General features: G+C 49.2%; 1 protein-coding gene across 2 annotated transcripts in view; it reads right to left on the bottom strand.

Annotated features, from left to right (window-relative positions):
- Window positions 1-20915, bottom strand: part of NCKAP1L (NCK associated protein 1 like) — a 1641522-nt gene that overhangs the window by 391269 nt on the left and 1229338 nt on the right. The gene's annotated exons all lie outside the window — the stretch shown is intronic.

Genomic DNA, 20915 nt, shown 5'->3' with positions numbered 1-20915 from the left:
CTTGTTCTATTTTACTCTAAATGAATCCTTCTACAGTTAGCAAAATGTGATGAGGGCCCCTAAGTCTCCCATATCTCATAGATATGCATTACTCTTCGACTGAATGGAGCTCGCATGGGCCTCTGGAGGGTTGGGGCACCTATGCGCCACAGAAGCTGCAGGGGCCAGCATTACGCCACAGTCTATAGTGAGGAGCATGAGCAGAATACGATTAGATACTTATGTGGTTGGAAAATTGCAAGCATTCATGTTTTTTTTTTCTACTTTTAAGAACATGGAATCAGATTTTAATAGTGCTTTAGTAACATCCCTGCAGGAAACTTGGCCCAGCTATTCCATCTAGAAAAGGTTACTCAAAAGGACACCTATGTACTTTATTGAAATTGTGTGCCAAGTGGACTACCACTCTACAGGTTGTATCACTGAATTGTGCCCTTTTTATGTACAGTTCATTCTGGGATTATAAGGGGCAACTAAATCAATATACCTTTATAATGTCTATTTTCCCTTTCCCCCAAATTTAATTTTGAGGCATAATTTTCGAAAATTCATGGTATAATTAGTCCAGAGAATTTATTTCATAACGCAACCTATCTGGTTGTATGTGTCTTTAGATTGAAGATTACTACACCAGCATACAAGAGAGGGAGTTTCATAGATCTGGACTCGTTTGGGATTCAACGGTACCAATTCTACCAAATAAGATAAGAGATAGTCACACAAATTCATTGTTAACTTGGGACTTTAGAACTAAGTGACTCATTTACAAGCCCCTTGCACTGGCCCTGCGTAATTTTTTTATGCAGTGCACTACACTGCTCCATATTTACAAACCGACACATCTGGCCCAATGCATCAGGTTTTGAAGCCCTGCATCACATTATACCTGCACCAGGTATAATGTATTCAGGGTAGGCGTTTCTACGGAAAAAGCCACGTGGAACTGACACAGTGAAACTTACAACTTTTCACTGCGTTACTCTACGTACTTCACTCTGTCTACATTTTACCGCCGACTCAGACAGGAGTACAACTGACGCAGGTATTTTTCCAAAGAGACTCTCCTTGTATTGCTGGAGTTGCGGCAGTTTAATGACCCAACTCCAGTGATGCGTCACTTTAGCAGCAACAGATGCATCAGAATTACTGATTCATCTGTAAAAACATATGCCATGGAACCCTGTATTGTAAATAGAGCACGTCCATGGTGTCGTTAGGGGAAGTGTGGCAGGGAGCAAGAAATCTGACGTATCAATGACGAAGCATCAGTTTCTTGTAAATGAGGCCCCAAGTTTGGCACTAATTAATGGTGGATTTGATGACACAGAAATTGGAAACCATTCTTGGCAAAGATGTACTTTTACCTCACTAATAGATTACATCAGAGGTTCCCAACCTGTGCTCCAGGGACCACTGTGGGCCTGCTAAGCCTCCTCAAGGGGGTCCATGACCGCTTAGAAAAATAAATATTATGAACAGACAAATACACTGCATTTAAATTAAGTGGCTAAATGCACAATTTAAAATGTTTAAACATGCGTCAATTTTAAGGAATTTGAAGTTGGAAGCTAAAAATTAAATTATTATACTCAGATTGATTCAGGGGAGAAGTGCAGATACATCAAACAGAATATGGTATGGACAATGTGTGGCTTCAATTGAATTCAGAAAAAAATCCAACCTGCCTATTAAAATTATTTTTTTTACTTTTTTTACTTATATTTTTTTGCAAATTAAATAAAATGTGTTATCATTTGTGAATGTTTTTTGTGCATTGTTTTGTAGTTCAACTCATTGATTGAGTTCCCCACCTTCGAGTAATGACTCAGTGGCTGGTCCCCGCATTCCAGTAATGATTCAGTGGGGGTCCTGTAATCCAGTAACGATAAAGCGGGGGTCCACAGAAGTCAAAAGGCTAAGAACCACTGACTACATTTTTATTCTATATTCTGACACAAAATTGGTACCAAATTTAAAATAAGAAAAACATGTTGAGTGATTATTATCAGCTTTATAGCTTGATGGTATCACATGATCTCAGTTTGAAGGAACCAGCAGGGAATTCCCCTGAGTTAAGATGTTGTGCTAAGCAATTACACATTTGGAGGAAAGATCTTGGAAATTACACCTTAATATGGTTACAGAAAGCAATGAGAACCTTTTATGCTCTTTAAAAAATATATTCTTTATATCAAAATTGCAGATCCAATTTACAAATATCTCGGATGATAAGGTCCTAAGCATGAAAGATGACTGCTCTAAAACATTAAGGAGACATCTTCCTGAAAAGAGGATGGCAAATTTTGTGACAAGTAATACTGGGGATGTTTTTGAAAATAAATGCATGCACACTTTGGTGACTTACTGCTAGCATCCTAGCTAAGGACAGTGCAAAAAAACAAGTGTGATAGACAAAGTGTGGAGGAGGCAATATTTAAATTTATATGCACGCAATATTACAAAAATCCACTGTAGGAGTTAGTCTGCCTCATGAGTAGCTCACACTGGGAGGAGATATCGAGAGAAGAGATATTTATAATTATTCAGGACTTTAAAAACTCAAGGGCTCTGTGTCCAGATGGTATCTTGGAGAATCTAATGAAATTAAATCTGTCCTTGTGGTCAGAACTACTCAAACCATTATTTTATCACTGTTTGAAGGTGGATTTAATCCGCATTCCTGGAAGGGCAGTAATATTATTCCCATTTATTCTAAGGGAAATCAGATTGCACCTAAGAGTTACCATTCTATAGTGATAGTGCAAATTTAGAATGAATAAAACTGTGTACTAAATTAACATAGATGCAATAGAAATAGTTGGAGTGGTTTGTATTTTAATAATGACAATCTAAAGTTGTCATAACAAGGCCTCCAAACTGTTTTTCTTGTGTTTTATATTGCATAGTTTTAATGTCCCTTTTGGTTTCTGTCTGTGTAGTTAGTGTTAAAAATGTCCTAATACAATATTTAAACATTCAAGGTAAATGTCCTTGCTAGTAGAATGGTGTTCTATCAATCTTTTCAAGTAGCTATTGGTTAGGCGAGCAATGTCAGTTCCACTTATATGTAGGGCAAAGAGACTAATCTATTAATTTTGGGAGGGTTCCAGAACGAGCTTGTTTTAAGCAGTGTACTTTCCAAACGATCGGATTGAATTGCTGTAACTTTAGGAGTACACACCATGTTGCTTCTTCACCTAATAGTTATGGCTTGAATCTCTGCATTTAAAATGTTATAAAGGTTGTATTTGGGAAGCCTCCCAGCGCATTTTCCCTTTACCAGAAGGGCAGTCTCCATGTACGAATGGTACTTGATATCCTACTTTGAGAATTCTAATGCTTCTTTCCATATTAAACAATATCAGTCCAGTGTTTGACTCTGAACTTCGAACATTTTCCATTATTCTCTTCCCTTTAAACTGAGCAGTCATTTTGTCTATTTGGTCATGTTTTATTATTTGCCTTGTGCTACACTGTATTTGGTTGTGTATAGTCTCAAGAATGGGACTCAGCTTCCACTGTCTATGCTGATCAGTATGCTCAATTAACAGCTAGGGGAAAACACAGGGTGCACCTTATTCAATTAAATATGGCACATCCCTGCATTGTGAAAATGACGGAGCATGGCGCTGCTAATTTTGTCATAGCATCGCACTCTGTCATTTTTCGTTAAATATGGGCCATAATATTCCTAATCAGTGTTCATAACCATATATCTATCACACCATAGTAGCTTATATTACATAAATTCTAGTTTACACCTATCAGTATAATTACACATTTATCAAGACGGGATCATTGTCAGTTCCACCTGTTTGCTGCTTTAAGGGAGTTAATTTATCCATTTGTGATGAGCCAGGTGCACCAATGATTCCAGTACTGCGCCATAAGCCTTATCTCTAGAGGTGGGGCTAGGGTTGTGAATTTGCCGTTTGCATATGGAATATTTTGCACCTATACAAAGAGTGCAATAAGTGGTGACTTTTGAATGGGAAAGCAAACTATATTTTGCATAGTTACTAAAACATCAGTCCAGTGTTCCTAGATTTTAGTACATCCCCATGCAAGATGCAAAAGAATCAGCTGCTTACTTCTCACATGGTTGTCATTTTGTGTCAGCCTTAAGTCCCCATTTATTGAGTGCTAGAGGGAAGTAGTATGTCCTGTGAACATATCCATAGTAAGTTAATTGTAACCTACCTTTGGGTAAGAGTTCGAACGTCTGAGCACAGTAATACATCCACACATCATTAGTAAGGAGGACCCTAAATTAACATTTCATTCAGCTCTATTTAGGCAGGTTCATATGGGTATTACCCCTTGTATTTTTCTATATATTGATGAGATGAGCTTACTGTGGGTCTTAGTATAAAAGCAATATCAAATTAAACATAGAAACTTGAACCATTGTCCAAGCATTTAGCAATGACATTTAGAATCTTGTTTTTAGAATGATTTCTGCAACATGCTCATGTTCCCAAAAAGTGACTACATGATGTAAATGTGAGGTTTTTTATTTCTTGCTTGTTAATTATCAAAAACAGGTATGGTGCAGAAGCCGCCTTATCTCAGCTATGTGCAATCTTGAACATAGAACCTTTGTGAAACGGAGAGAAATAATTAGTTATTTTGCAATGGAATTCCTCACAAAATATTTAACTGTAAAACAGTGATTTAAGTTAGATAAAAGTGGCATGTGTTTAAAATGTTACCTCCTACAATGTGTAACCAGGATGTGTCCTTCAGAGGAGGTTAGGCTACTACACAAGGAATGCAAGTTTTCTTTAAACAAAGGCATTGAAACAGAGATAAGGGAGGAGCACAGGCCCCTTGGGATTTATTTTGTCATAAATTACTCTACTGATAAATGTATCTTTCCTTTAAGGTGTAACTATCCTACTTTGAAATATAGATCCTGAAGCTGCACCTACATGATTGTTAGAAATGGGGTTTTTGGTTGGCAGTCAGGTTACCCTCTGTCCAAGCAAGAACCCTCACTCTAGTCAGGGTAAGTCACACACAATCCAAAATTATCCTGTGCCCACCCTCTGGTAGCTTGGCACGAGCAGTCAGGGTTAACTTAGAAGGCAATGTGTAAAGTATCTGTGCAATAAATCATACAATAACACAATATAGCACCACAAAAATACACCACACAGTGTTTAGAAAAATATATAATATTTATCAGGATAATTGTAGGTCAAAACGAATAAAGATGCAATGTGAGATTGTAGAAATATCACTGAAAAGTGATATAAAGTGTCTTAAGTCTTTAAAAAGCAAACAAAGGGGGTCATTCTGACCTTGGCGGTCCATGACCGCCATGGCGGAGTGCGGCCGTAGCACCGCCAACAGGCTGGCAGTGCTTCCTGGGCGATTCTGACCGCGGCGGTAAAGCCGCGGCTGGAAAAGGGAAGCCGGCGGTTTCCTGACGGTTTCCCGCTGGCCCAGGGAACCCGCCAGCCTGGCTGACCGCCTTCCCGCCAGCCTGTTTCTGGCGGTGTCCACTGCCGGAACCAGGATGGCGGGAACGGGTGCCGTGGGGCCCCTGGGGGCCCCTGCACTGCCCATGCCATTGGCATGGGCAGTGCAGGGGCCCCCTAACAGGGCCCCACAAAGATTTTCACTGTCTGCTTAGCAGACAGTGAAAATCGCGACGGGTGCCACTGCACCCGTCGCACCCCTTCAACTCCGCCGGCTCCATTCCGAGCCGGCTACATTGTTGAAGGGGCTGTCCCGCTGGGCCGGGCAGCGGTCTTCTGGCGGTCGGCCGCCGGCCGCGCGGGAAAGCCGGAATGGCCGCCGCGGTCTTTTGACCGCGGTGCGGTCTTTCGTCGGGAACCGCTTGGCGGGCGGCGACCGCCGACCGCCGCGGTCAGAATGACCGCCAAAGTCTCTTTCAAGCACAAAGTACCTGGTGAAAGGTGGAAAATCTCCGCAAGGGCCGCAGAAGAAGAGATACGTGGAAAAATGGTGTGTGCGTCGATTTCTCCCCTGCACACACGGACTTGCGTTGTTATTTTTCACCCGGGGAAGTCATGCGCCGTTTTCCAGCGCGCGGACAGTCTCTTTCTCTGGGTCGCGGGATTACTAGATGTCCCGGGGTCTGTGCGTGGATTCTTCGGCTTGTTTTCTGGCTGTGCGTCGTTCCGGGAGGCTGTGTGTGGAATTCTGGTTCTCATGGCAGGCGTTACGTCGATTTCCCCTCTGGAAGTCGGGCGGCGTTGTCCTTGCGAGGCCGTGCGTCGAAGTTCCAGTCGCCCTGAAGGTGTTGCGTCGATCAGCGTTGGTGTGCGTTGATTTTCTCGCCGCGGAGCAAGCTGTGCGTCGAAATTTGTGGCGCACGAAGAGTCCAAATGAAAAAGAGAAGTCTTTTTGGTACTGAGACTTCAGGGAACAGGAGGCAAGCTCTATCCAAGCCCTTGGAGAGCACTTTTACAGCCAGACAATAGTTCAGCAAGGCAGCAGGCTAACAGCAGGGCAGCAATCCTTTGTAGAAAGCAGACACATGAGTCTTTTGAGCAGCCAGGCAGTTCTTCTTGGCAGGATGTAGTTTCTGGTTCAGGTTTCTTCTCCAGCAAGTGTCTGAGGTGGTAGGGCAGAGGCCCTGTTTTATACCCAAATGTGCCTTTGAAGTGGGGGAGACTTCAAAGAGTGGTTTAGAAGTGCACCAGGTCCCCTTTCAGTTCAATCCTGTCTGCCAGGGTCCCAGTAGGGGGTGTGGCTTCCTTTGTGTCAGAGCAGGCCCTCCACCCTCCCAGCCCAGGAAGACCCATTCAAAATGCAGATGTATGCAAGTGAGGCTGAGTACCCTGTGTTTGGGGTGTGTCTGAGTGAATGCACAAGGAGCTGTCAACTAAACCTAGCCAGACATGGATTGTAAGGCACAGAAAGATTTAAGTGCAAAGAAATGCTCACTTTCTAAAAGTGGCATTTCTAAAATAGTAATATTAAATCCAACTTCACCAGTCAGCAGGATTTTGTATTACCATTCTGGCCATACTAAATATGACCTTCCTACTCCCTTCAGATCAGCAGCTGCCACTTCAACAATGTATGAGGGCAGCCCAATGTTAGCCTATGAAGGGAGCAGGCCTCACAGTTGTGTAAAAACGAATTTAAGAGTTTTACACTACCAGGACATGTAAACTACACAGGTACATGTCCTGCCTTTTACCCACACAGCACCCTGTTCTAGGGGTTACCTAGGGCACATACTAGAGGTGACTTATATGTAGAAAAAGGGGAGCTTTAGGCTTGGCAAGTACTTTTAAATGCCAAGTCGAAGTGGCAGTGAAACTGCACACACAGGCTTTGCCCTGGCAGGCCTGGGTCAAGGTAAGGGGCTACTTGAGTGGGTGGCACAACCAATGCTGCAGGCCCATGAGTAGCATTTAATCTACAGGCCCTAGGCACATACAGTGCACATTACTAGGGACTTATAAGTATATTAAATAGTCCAATTGGGTATGATCAAAAGTTACCATTTTTAAAGGGAGAGAGCATATGCACTTTAGCACTGGTTAGCAGTGGTAAAGTGCTCAGAGTCTAAAAGCCAGAAAAACAGAGTCCAAAAAGTGGAGGGAGCCAAGCAAAAAGTTACGGGTGACCACCCTAAGGCATGTCAGGTCTAACAATGATGAATTAGCACTTGTAATGCAAACTGGTGAGTGTTTAAACCTCTAAAAGGTGCAACTTAACTCAAAAAGAGTGAAGCACACTGACAGTCTAATACTTTGGGGTCATTCTGACCTCGGCGGTAAAATGCGCTTACCGCCGGTCAGAAGACCGCCATAACACCACCGCGGGCGCGGGAAACCGCCACGGTCATTCTGACCCGCAACAGGCAAACCGCCAAAAACCCGACATCCACAAAAGTCCGCCACACCAATGGCCAGCGAAAAACTGGCGATGACCAAACCTCCACCGTCACGCCAACAGAAATACGCCCATTCCATTCCGACCCACGAATCCACGCGGCGGTCTTTCAACCGCGGTATTCCATTGGCGGTACACACCGCCGCGGTCAAAATACACACACAGCTCCAAAACACTGCCACATTGGACATTTTGAAATACACACACCTGATACACATACAAACCCCACTCCCACACACCCAACACAATATAAAACACACACCCACATCACCCACAAACCCCTATGACCACCATTTATTGACTAAGGCCAGAGAGAGACACCACCAGCTAGTACAGAGCATTCACAAGCACATAACACCATCACTCACACAACATCCACGCACAAAACACCACACACCACCACACTCACCACACTCATCACCACAAACGCCACCCCACACCTCATCCACACCACCCCATGGCACCCCGAAGACACCCTAGGTTTACAGACGCTGAACTCAGGCTCATGGTGGAGGAAATAGTTCGGGTATAGCACCAGCTCTTCGGGGCACAGGTGCAGCACACCACCATTGCCAGGAAGATGGAGCTATGGCAAAGAATAGTGGACAGGGTCAACGCTGTGGGTCAGCATCCACGAAATCGGGACGACATCAGGAAGCGGTGGAACGACCTACGGGGGAAGGTGCGTTCCATGGTATCCAGACACAACATCGCGGTGCAGAAGACTGGCGGCGGACCCCCACCTCAACCCCCAGAATTTACAACATGGGAGGAACAGGTCTTGGCAATGCTGCATCCTGAGGGCCTCGCAGGAGTAGGCGGAGGAATGGACTCTGATAAGTCGAATCTCAACTACTTCATCCCCTCCCACCCACCGGCATGCCAAATCATACCCCCGCCCTCCCCCCCCCATCACACATCCTCCTTGCTAATGTCTCACCATCACAACCCACCCATCCCAACACCAAGCCCTGCATGCGACCACAAACCATGGACACCCATCACCTAAGCATGCCCACTGCACATACCCATCCCCCCCAAACCACCGTCACAACAGCCCCCACAAGGGAATGCCAGCACTGGGGTACACGGCCACCCACCCATTGCACGCTATGGCACACACAGAAGCAATAACCATACTCTTATACCCCTGCAGGACCCGAACGCCACAACACCGCCCAGGAGGGTCCAGAAATGTCCATTCCACCCACAGAAGAGGCCCACAGTGATGACAGCAGCTCTGTCTCCCTGGACCAAGGTGACCAGCCCGGCCCATCGGGGCCCTCGGGACAGTCGGTTCCCCTCAGACAGCCACAGGCCACAGCAGACCTACCCCTCTGTCTCCAGGACACGTCAATCAGTGGTGTGCCCACCACTACAGGGCACCCAGGTTAACCCACCACCCCAACAACAACAGGGACCTGGGGGCAGTGGTAGTGGGCACACGGTCCAGGGGACATATGCCCAGGGAAACAGGGGAACTGGGAGGGCTGCTGTGCGACAGGGGGGGGCAGGCCCAGGGAACCCACTCTCCACGAGGCCCTCTCCTCCATCATGGGAGCATACCACTGCTCCCAGGAGACGATGGCAACGGTCCTGGCCAGGTTCCAGAAGATCCAGGTACTGCAGGAGGAACAGTTTATGGGGTTCAGGGAAGAACTCAGAAACATCAGTTCCGCAATGGGCACCATCGTTGTGGCTCTCAATCAGATTGTCAGCACATTGCGGGACCATGTGGCACCACAAAGGGCCCCTGTCACTAGCATGGACCAAGAACAGGCTACCACCTCCGCCGGCACTAGTGGACAGGAGGCCCCGACACAAGAACAACAGGCCACCAGAACCCCACCCCCTGCAGAAGGAGAACCACCCCGCAAGCGGTGCCTGAGATCTAGGAAGAAGACAGAGTAGGATGCCAAGACCCCCGCCAGGAAAGGATACCCCCTGATTGTCATCCCACTGTCCCACATTGTCACCCTGTCCAACCTTAAACTGCCCCTGCTCCACCTTCCACAGGCATATGGACAATGCACCTGTGAGACTGAAAATCTGGACTCTGCCATGGACATTCCTCCACCATCACCCATCACCGAATTGCAACCATTTCCCAAAATTTTACACTTTAATAAACACACTTATTGCACAAAAATAATCTGGAGTCTGCCTGTATTTTTGAACAAATGTATTACACAGCACCGTGCCAAAATGTCCAGTTACATTGTGATGACAACATACCACTGTCACACAGCTGTAGTCCATGGGGAAACAAAGCAGAGGTCACGGAGTGGGGCCCACATCTCTGAAATTGGAAGGGAAAGTCACAACTCAGTCAACATACACTGGGGGGAAACTCAGACAGTAGAGAGGCAGGAGACTTTAATTAAATCTAAAATGCCGGTGTTGATTCTTACCTGTATGTCATTGAAAATACTGCAGTATTACTGTGTCCCTGTTGTCTGTGTCATCCTCTTCGTCTTCCTCCTCTTCACTCTCCGCAGGCTCCACAGCTGCCACAACACCACCATCTGGACCATCCTCCTGCAGGAAAGGCACCTGGCGTCGCAAAGCCAGGTTGTGAAGCATACAGCAGGCCACGATGATATGGCACACCTTCTTTGGTGAGTACATTAGGGATCCACCTGTCATATGGAGGCACCTAAACCTGGCCTTCAGGAGGCCCAACGTCCGCTCGATCAACCTCCTAGTCCGCCCCTGGGCCTCATTGTACCGTTCCTCTGCCCTTGTCCTGGGATTCCTCACTGGGGTCAGTAGCCAGGACAGGTTGGGGTAACCAGAGTCACCAATTAGCCACACACGGTGTCTCTGAAGTAGTTCCATCACGTAAGGGATGCTGCTATTTCGCATGATGTACGCGTCATGCACTGACCCAGGGAACTTGGCATTTACATGAGAGATGTACTGGTCAGCCAAACAGACCACCTGGACATTCATGGAATGATAACTTTTTCTGTTCCTGTACACCTGTTCACTCGTGCTGGGGGGGACCATAGCAACATGTGTCCCATCAATTACACCAATGATGTTGGGAATATGTCCAAGCGCATAGAAATCACCCTTCACTGTAGCCAAATCGCCCACCTCAGGGAAAACAATGTAGCTCTGCATGTATTTCAGCAGGGCAGACAACACTCTGGACAACACCTTGGAAAACATGGGCTGAGACATCCCTGATGAAATGGGCACTGTTGTTTGAAATGACCCACTTGCCAAAAAATGGAGTACTGACAGCACCTGCACTAGAGGGGGGATCCCTGTGGGTTGGCGGATGGGTGACATCAGGTCTGGCTCCAGCTGGGCACACAGTTCCTGTATAGTGGCTCTGTCAAGCCTGTATGTCAGTATGACATGTCTTTCTTCCATTGTCGACAGGTCCACCAGCGGTCTGTACACGGGAAGATTCATCCATCTCCTCGCAAGTCCCAGCGGACGGTGCCTAGGAAGGACAACATGGAGCACAGAGTCAATCAACCCACAGGTACGTTCCCACAGCTTGCAGAGTACACGATTCTCAATGCATTGAATGGCTTGTATGAGTGTTGATGCAAGGCCTAGGTATGTGTGACGCAGTAAATATTAAGATATGGGGGCCTTTGAAATGGCGGCTGCCTGACCTGTGAAGTGCGACAGTGGGATGTGAGGTCAATGCGCTGGCGTGCCACACCGTGGCGGTAGGCGGTCGAGGACCGCGGCGCAAAGCCGCATTGGTTAACATTGAACCCTATGGGTTTCAGGAGCCAATGAGGATGTGCGCCGGCGGTCGCGGTACGCACCGCCACGGTACGCACCGCGGATGGCGTGACCGCCATTTTCTATCTGCTTAATCACTCGATACCTGATCATCCACAGGAGAGGACCTATACTGCAAGTGCTGCTGTGACCTCGGTCTGGAAGAGACAATGGCTGCTGCGACTGGGGAAAGGGCCCCTGCCTTCACTTCTGAAGAATTGGAGAAACTCGTGGATGGGGTCCTCCCCCAGTATGCGCTACTCTACGGTCCTCCAGACCAACAGGTAAATACACTGGGACCATGCTTTGTGGGCAATGCCTGGGTTGAGTGGGGTGAATGAAAGATGGTGGGGAGGGGAGCGAATGAGGCATGCATCAAACGAAAGATGATAGCATGTGCCACATGGCAAGGGTGGGGATGGGGAGCCACTCACATCGAGCATGCAGAAGGTGATGTTTGTTTTTCTTTCTCCCCCTGCACATGTCACATAGGTCAGCGCCCATCAGAAAATCGACATTTGTCGTGCCATTGCCAAGGACGTCCGGACCCTGGGGGTCCACAACAGACGGGGCACCCACTGCCGGAAGAGGTGGGAGGACATCCGCCGCGGGAGCAGGGAGACCGCGGAGGCTCTGCTAGGGATGGCCTCCCAACGTAGGAGGGGTGCCAGTCATACTTTGACCCCCCTGATGTCCCGTATCCTGGCGGTGGCCTACCCCGATTTGGATGGGCGCGTGAGGACATCACAGGAGACACAAGGGGGTGAGTACAAGCACATTGTGCTGATTTTGCGCACATTGGAGGTGTCTGGGTGGGGGAGGAGGGCTGTGGGTATCCCTAGGCCAGGGCGTTTTCTGTAGGCTAGGCCCCTCCATTAGGCATGGCCCTGTACCCCCGCCCCACCTCTGTAGGTTGCCTAGTACAGCTAATCATGGCCCTGTGTCACCTATGTGTGGAGTTGTCGTCCATAGGCTTGTAGGCCATGTCCCACGGAGTGAGTAGTGTACCCCAAGTGCGCGGCGTAGTGCAGGGGGCTTCTGTGTCTGTCCTATCCGCCAACGGTGTCGCCAATGCATGCACTCAACATGTCTTTGTTTCTCCATCCCCCCCCCCTTTTTTTGTGGTCTTCCTGTTCATGTGTGCATTAGCATCATCAGGTGGAGGAGAAGTGGCATCGGACCACGAGGGAGCTGCATCTCACATGGCCATGGAGGGCCATGAAACTGACTCTGATTTCACCAGTGAGCCGGAGGGCGAGGGGAGCTACACTGCGGGGACACGTGGTGACACCAGCGACACAGACACGTCCTCGGAAGGGAGCTCCCTTGTGGTGGCGGCTACATCCGTGCCCACCGCAACAACAGGTACAGCCGCCACCCAGCGCGCCAGCTCCGCCCTCCCAGCAGCCCCTCAGCCTTCGCCCCGTGCCCGCTCACCCAGGAAGGTGGGCATCTCCTTCGCCCCAGGCACCTCAGGCCCTGCCCCAGTTACCCCTGCTGCCCTCAGTGAGGAGGTCATTGACCTCCTGAGGACCATCATTGTTGGGCAGTCTACCCTTTTGAATGCCATCCAGGGTGTAGAAAGGGAGGTGCACCGGAGTAATGCATACCTGGAGGGCATTCATTCGGGTCAGGCTGCCCATCAGCGATCGTTCAACGCTCTGGCCTCAGCACTGACGGCAGCCATTGTCCCTGTCTCCTGCCTCCCTCCTCCAACTCCCTCCACCCAGTCCCACTCCCCTGTTCCTCTGCCTATCCCAGACACACCTACAGACCAGCCTGCACACACCTCAACACCCAAGGTCAGCTCATCCAAACATAAGCACCACACATCCCACATCCCACAAGCATTCACACAAGCAACATCCACATGCAGACATGCCAACAGCCACTGCCTCCTCTGTGTCCCCTTCCTCCTCGTCTCCCTCCTCCCTCCCTGTGACGTCTCCACTCACACTTGCATGCACAACATCTTCAGCCACTACGTCCATCACCAGCACACCCACCAGAACACTCCGCACACGTGCAGTCACCACCCCCACTACCATTTACACGTCCCCTGTGTCCTCTCCCAGTGTGTCTGTCACCCCCTCTTCCAAACCACACAAATGCAGGCAGCCAACCACCCAACAGCCATCCACCTCACGACAGCCTCCAGCACAAGCACCTGCACCCAAAGACACCAGACTTCACTCTCCTACAACCACATCCTCTTCCTCCACTCCCATACCCACTACAACTACCCGTCCCTGTCTTACTAAATTGCTTGTCCTTTCCAACCTTGACCTCTTTCCATCAACTGACCCCCCCCCTCCATCTCATAAGGCTCCAATCAGCACCTCAGCCACCACAAAACCTGGACCTACTAAGAAAATAGTCCAAGGACTTTGGAGTCCACCACCTTCAAGCCCAGCTACTTCGGCTGGGAGTAAAGAGACGGCCAGCCCACCCCCTGCAAAAAAAGCAAAGAAAGCCAGTGCCCGGCGCGAGAGGCCAAAGACAGCAGGCTCCACAAGCACTATCCTGGCACCGTCAGGGAGTGGGGTGCCACCTGGCACACCGGCAAAGGGAGGAAAGGGCCACCGACGAGCAGGGAAGGGTGGCAAGGGCCCAGGAGGGCCCCGCCAGCCCCAGCCCAGCTACTAAGGAGGGCCCCACCAGCCCCAGCCAAGCTGCCCAGGAGGGCCCCGCCAGCCCCATCCAAGCTGCCCAGGAGGGCCCCGCCAGCCCCAGCCAAGCTGCCCAGGAGGGCCGCGCCAGCCCCAGCCAAGCTGCCCAGGAGGGCCCCGCCAGCCCCAGCCAAGCTGCCCAGGAGGGCCCCGCCAGCCCCAGCCAAGCTGCCCAGGAGGGCCCCGCCAGCCACAGCCCAGCTGGGCAATGAAGGAGCGCCAGCCACAGCCCAGCTGGGCAATGAAGGAGCGCCAACTCAAGCAACGCTGAACATGGCAAGGACTGCCAAGTCAAGAACCGCTGAACAGGGCCCTTCAAGTCAAGAACCGCTGAACAGGGCCCTTCAAGTCAAGAACCGCTGAACAGGGCCCTTCAAGTCAAGATCCGCTGAACAGGGCCCTTCAAGTCAAGAACCGCTGAACAGGGCACTTCAAGTCAAGAACCGCTGAACAGGGCCTTCAAGTCAAGAACCGCTGAACAGGGCCCTTCAAATCCAGAACCGCTGAACAGGGCCCTTCAAGTCAAGAACCGCTGAACAGGGCCCTTCATCTCAAGCACCGCTCCGCTGGGCCCTTCAACTCAAGCACCGCTCCACTGGGCCCTTCAACTCAAGCACTGCTCCGCTGGGCACCGCCGTCTCAAGCACCGCCCCGCTGGGCACCGCCGGGCACCGCCGTTTCAAGCACTGCTCCGCTGGGCCCTTCAACTCAAGCACCGCTCCGCTGGGCCCTTCATCTCAAGCACCGCTACGCTGGGCCCTTCATCTCAAGCACCGCTCCGCTGGGCACCGCCGTCTCAAGCACTGCTCCGCTGGGCACCGCCGTCTCAAGCACCGCCCCGCTGGGCACCGCCGGGCACCGCCGTCTCAAGCACTGCTCCGCTGGGCCCTTCAACTCAAGCACCGCTCCGCTGGGCCCTTCATCTCAAGCACCGCTACGCTGGGCCCTTCATCTCAAGCACCGCTCCGCTGGGCACCGCCGTCTCAAGCACCGCCCCGCTGGGCACCGCTGTCTCAAGCACCGCTCCGCTGGGCCCTTCAACTCAAGCACCGCTCCGCTGGGCCCTTCATCTCAAGCACCGCTGAACTGGGCCCTTCAACTCAAGCACCGCTCCGCTGGGCACCGCCGTCTCAAGCACCGCCCCGCTGGGCACCGCCGTCTCAAGCACCGCTCCGCTGGGCCCTTCAACTCAAGCACCGCTGCGCTGGGCACCGCCGTCTCAAACACCACCCCGCTGGGCCCTTCAACTCAAGCACCGCTCCGCTGGGCACTGCCGTCTCAAGCACCGCTGGCCCATTGGCAAAAGGGGCAGGCCCGCAACTGTGTCGGGCAGGGCTGCACGAAGCACTCTGGGCACCATGACTCCTCCAGAACCAGTGGAATCTGTAATCCACTTGTGAGACTGTGGCTTTGCACTCCCCAGGATGGCACAGTGGGCAATCCACCCACTGTAGAGACTTGTGAGACTGTGGCTTTGCACTCCCCAGGATGGCTCAGTGGGCAATCCACCCACTGTAGAGACTTGTGAGACTGTGGCTTTGAACTCCCCAGGTTGGCACAGTGGGCAATCCACCCACTGTAGAGACTTGTGAGACTGTGGCTTTGCACTCCCCAGGATTGAACAGTGGCCAGGGAGGCACCTCGTGGATCTGGCGTCGTGGACTCATCTGGCTGAGGTGCCCCCCCTTCCCTTCCCCCTGAGGTGCCTGTAGTTTTGCGATCTGATGCCCCTGCAGTGTTCTCTCCATTGGAGACGGGTATCGTGTGTGGGCTTTGCCTATGTGTTTCGGCCCATTGGCCCACGAACAAAGGCTGATACCCAATTTGGACTGGACAATTTACATATGTATATATAGTTAGAGATGTTTGATATATTTTTTTACTTAGCCGTACAATATACTTCAAATTTCAGGATCATTTATTTTTGTCTTTGCATTCTTCCGGGAGGTTTGGGGGTGTCACTCTGAGTTGTTGCTCTGCATTGATGTGTATGTAGTTGTGGGTGAGGGTGGGTGTGTCGCGTGTGTGTGTCCCCGAATTTTTTTGCCTCCCCCCTCCCCTGTGTCGTAGGTGCAGTACTCACCGTTGTCTTCTGCGGCGGCGTTCATGCTCCTGGTAGAGGAGAAGGAAGACAATAGCTGGGAGGATGTGTAGTTCGGGTTCCATGCTGTCCAGATTCCTCGTGGAGTGTGTAGAGGTGAGCGTTTTCCGTTCGTAATGTCTGTTTCCGCTGTGTTTTTATCGGCGGGGCTACCGCCACGGAAAAGGTGGCAGATTGGTGGGTTGTGATAGGGTGGGCGGTACATTGTCTCCCGCCTGTCTGTTGGCGGTCACCGCCGCGCTGTTTGTTTGTCCCGCCGTGGCGGTCGGAGTGTTAAAGTGGCGGTCTCTGTTGGCGGTTCCCGCCTTGGTCAGAATTCCATTTTTTTTACCGCCTGCCTGTTGGCGGGTTGGTCGCCGCTTTAACACCGACCGCCAGGGTTGGAATGACCCCCTTTGTGTCTTCCTTCTTGGGCTTAAGCAAACAAACATTTGCTTCCTTGTTAATCACCATGACTCCGTGTTGGCTGTTCATTTCTTTTAAGACATTTGCTTTGATACAAGCCAAGTCAAGAGATTTAATCAATCAATCAAATCGATCAATCAGATATTTGTATGGTGCAGCTTATTACCCGGGGGAGTCGAAACAAATTATATATAAGGTTCTGATTAGTTAGGAAAGTCAGACGTAGCTCGTCTGCACTTTAATTTTATGCTATGATATTGAAATCTGTCTAGTGGAGAGAGAGAGAGTGGCATGCGCTCAGATGGATTCTATTGTGATAAATACATGGTTTTCATAGAGATCACCCCAAGTGTTGATATGTAAATATTGTAGCTGTGAGTTTGCATTTTGCTCTGATGCCATAGCAAAGAGCGGGTGTGATGAAAGTAGTATGTTTAGCATCTATATTAACATTAGATGATCTTTTGTTTGAGCCTTTCACAAACTTACAAAGTACAACTGACAGTATTGGGGTTTCCTTGCTGCCCAAGTCAACTGGAAGAGTATAGTTCAGCATTTCTTTAAAAATGTGTTTAGTGGGATGCAGATGTTGATAAAAAGGAAAGAGGTATAGGCATGATGGCCATCTGACTGAGGCTACTGTGCTGAGCTATCGATAGAGGTACTTCTGAAAGTTTATTAATAAAAAACATTTGGTATGAATTCATATTCTTTCCCTAAAAAAATTGCTAAATATCTAAATAGGACTTAAATGTGAAGAAATGTAAGAACACAAAAATATTTGTGGGTCAAGGTTAAAAAAAATTGGCATGGCTAAAAGGCTTTCAAGATGACAAAACTGCCTTCAAATTAAAAGGCTACACTTAAACTGTCAGTTTGCACAATGTTGGATAATGCAATTTTACTTGAAAGTGAACATCTGTCCTACTGAAAGTAGAGTTTTCATGAAGTGCAAAATTGGCTTATTGGAAATCGTTTGTCTTTTTTACTTATAAACTGTTTTTTTATCATTGGCAAACATATTTCATCTGAATATTGTATTGACTCTTGAAATAGAAATGTCTTAGTTTGCATTGAATTCATGTTTTTGTGGAAGAATGAAATGAGCAAATAAACAGTTATCCATTCATTCAATTTCCTTCTGATAGAAACCTCTAACTGCAAATTCCTCACCTTGTGAATTTCCCCAGCTGCTAGACTGGACCTGGAAAGTTTAATTGGCAGATCCCTTGCATATCTCTAGGTGTTGTCTTGGGACTCCACATTGGTTCCATCCTGCTCTCGAAGTGATGTTGGTGTCCTCACATTTTCCTCACTTCTATCACAGGTGTCTTTCCATGCTTTCCTATGCATATTTAGAGCTTACAAGTCCAGTTATTCTGACAGATTTGCACCGTTCAAATCAAGTCACTGTGCAGTATGTCTCCCCCTAAAAAGACAGGCTGTAAGCCATGTAGTACCTGTCATCATCAAACGTGGGTGACTGACACTTATGACCTATCTCTGGTGCCTCAGCTCCAAACATGACTCTGCCTCGAGTGGCTGCTGCACCAAGATGAACAGTAGCTGTCTGCAGCACAAAGCGAAAGTGATTCAGGTTGAGGTTGAAATCCTCAGTGATCCTTCTACTGAGGCCGCTCCTGTGACTGATTGTCACTGAGATCACAGAGTTCAGGTAACTTGAGGAAGGCTACGAAACACAATAAAGTAAAGCATGGGTCTCAAGTATCCACCCACTCACACCTCTTAAAGGTGTGCAGTACTTGGGACACCTCTAGGCCACAGAGTTGATCTTCCACATCGGAACTGATCCCAGCTCTGGTCCCAATGTGCCCTGACTTCCTCAGGTTATCGGCAACACCACAACTATAGGAGATGAAACAGGCCTTGTTATGCCCCACCCATGCCTTTCGCATGCCTTCAGGCCCCAAGAAACTGAGGGGGCCTCCTCTCGGTTCTCCACCAGCATATCCACCTCAGACACCGCGTGTGCTCTTTGATCTCCATTCAAGGCTGACCCCTTCCTTGATCTCAGCTCTACCAACTCAGGACCCAGCACCATGCACCATGCCACCCATGGTGCCAAGCCCAACTGCAATGGTTTGGGCATCAACGCTGACACCAACTCCGAATATTGAACCAATTTTTCTAACAGACTCATAGACCCGTCCTCCTTCCACACCTCAACTATATGGCCACTCAGAATCAGGCACTTACATCTCCCACTGTGCAGTCCCTCATGTACATGCCCATCAACGGCTCTAGGTTGTTTGGAGCAAAGACTGACTCGGCCTTGGAAAGATTTAAAGAGAGCAAGACCATTTCTTGCTTTCTCAGGCTAGCCCAAACTACTCAGCAGTACACCAGCTGCTTTACCCCTCTTGAGGCTCCGGCAGGGGAATCAGCAGAGGCAATGCCAATACGTAGCTCATCAGCAAGAGAGTCCTCATTCCTTTCAGGGAAGAGGTTGGGGAACAGGCCAACATTGTCTAACCACCATGGGCAATGTGCTATTCCAATCCCAGCCCCTCCTCCTGCAGCCACTGCAAAACATATAAATTGCCTTTAGTGGCACACAACCACCAAGTCGGAGGTCACATCATCTTCCACCTCCACCAATGGAGGAGAATTACATCCAACCAATGGGTGCTCCAGATCGTACAACAGAGCTACTCCCTCACTTTTCTCTCCTGCCCCCAGATATACCTCCCACACAGCAAAATCCCAGTGGACCACTAGTCTACACTCCACAAGGAAGTTCAGGCTCTTTTGGTGAAGGGAGCAATAGAGCAGTGCTTTCATCAGAGATCAGGACTGTTTGCTACTCCCATTATTTCCAGGTTCTGAAGAAGGACAGAGACCTTTGTCCCACCCTGGATGCTAGCCTCCTGAACTACTTCCTCCAGAAGGACAAAAACTTACTTTGGCCCAATTCCTCTCTGCCCTGAATCCAGGAGATTGGATGGTATTCTTGCACCTACAGGACTCCTACTTCCATGTTCTCACCCTGCAGTCCCATCAACACTACCAGCAGTTTCAGGTAGGCCAAGAACACTTTCAATTCACTGTTCTCTCCTTTGGCTTTGATAGTGCACCTCAAATGTTCACAAAGGTTGCAGCCCATTTGTAGAGTTTGGGAACACCAGTCTTCCAAAACTCAGCAACGGGTTACTGAAGACTGACTCGCTGCAAGTCATCGTAAGCTACCTCAAGGCAACAGTTGGCATATTGACAGCACTGGGCTTTTTCAACAACATACCAAAGTCACACAACTGCTCTCCTGCATCAGAGTGATCAATGACTTTCCTCCATCTTAATGAGTCCAGGACATTTGGGTTATGAATCTGATGTTTCAACCCTTGACCTGTGTCTCAGTAAGAGGCTCCTGGGTCTTTTGGCCTCCTGCATCCTGCTTGAGGGTCACACCAGGTGGCACATGAGGGCTTTACAGTGGGATCTGAAGTGTCAGTGGGCTTAAACCAAAGTGTGTCTCACAGTCCATCCTGGTTTCAAGAAGATTACAAAAGCCCTGCAGTGGTGGTTGTCCAACTGAGAATGTGCCAGAGGCAAACCCTTCCCCCTACCCCACGCAGAGCTAACTGTACAGATACATCATTGCTAGGCAGGGAGAGATGGAGATCAAAGAACTCTGGTCCTTGTCTGAAGCTCATCTCCAAGTTAACCTACTGTAGCTGTGAATAATTCACTTGGCATTGAAGGCATTCCTCTCAACCATCAAGGGTGAACAGGTACGTGTCCATCCAGACAACATGACTGCCTTTTGGTATTGTAACAAGTAGGGCAGAGTGGGGTCATGAGTTCTTTGCCAGGAGGCTTTACATCTTGTAGAAGTGGCTGAATGCACAGGGAGGGCACTTCCCTCATAGCCTAGCACCAGGCAGGATCTTCAGGATCTTTAAACTCCAGGGCAGATTAACTTAGCCAGCGATGCCTAGCATAATCATGAATAGCAGTTGCATTCGCAGGTGGTGCACTTTCCAACAATAAGGAGAATCCTGGTTTTAGCGTTTTGCCACCCCAGAGAACATACAGGCCCTCATTACAACCCTGGCGGATGGAGGAGAAGTGGCAGTAATACCGCCAACAGGCCGGCG

The sequence above is a fragment of the Pleurodeles waltl genome, chromosome 4_2 (assembly GCF_031143425.1).
Source record: "Pleurodeles waltl isolate 20211129_DDA chromosome 4_2, aPleWal1.hap1.20221129, whole genome shotgun sequence".
NCBI classification, from domain to species: Eukaryota; Metazoa; Chordata; class Amphibia; order Caudata; family Salamandridae; genus Pleurodeles; species Pleurodeles waltl.
The sequence above is the reverse complement of the archived record's forward strand: the minus strand, read 5'-3'. Positions and strand labels throughout refer to the sequence as shown.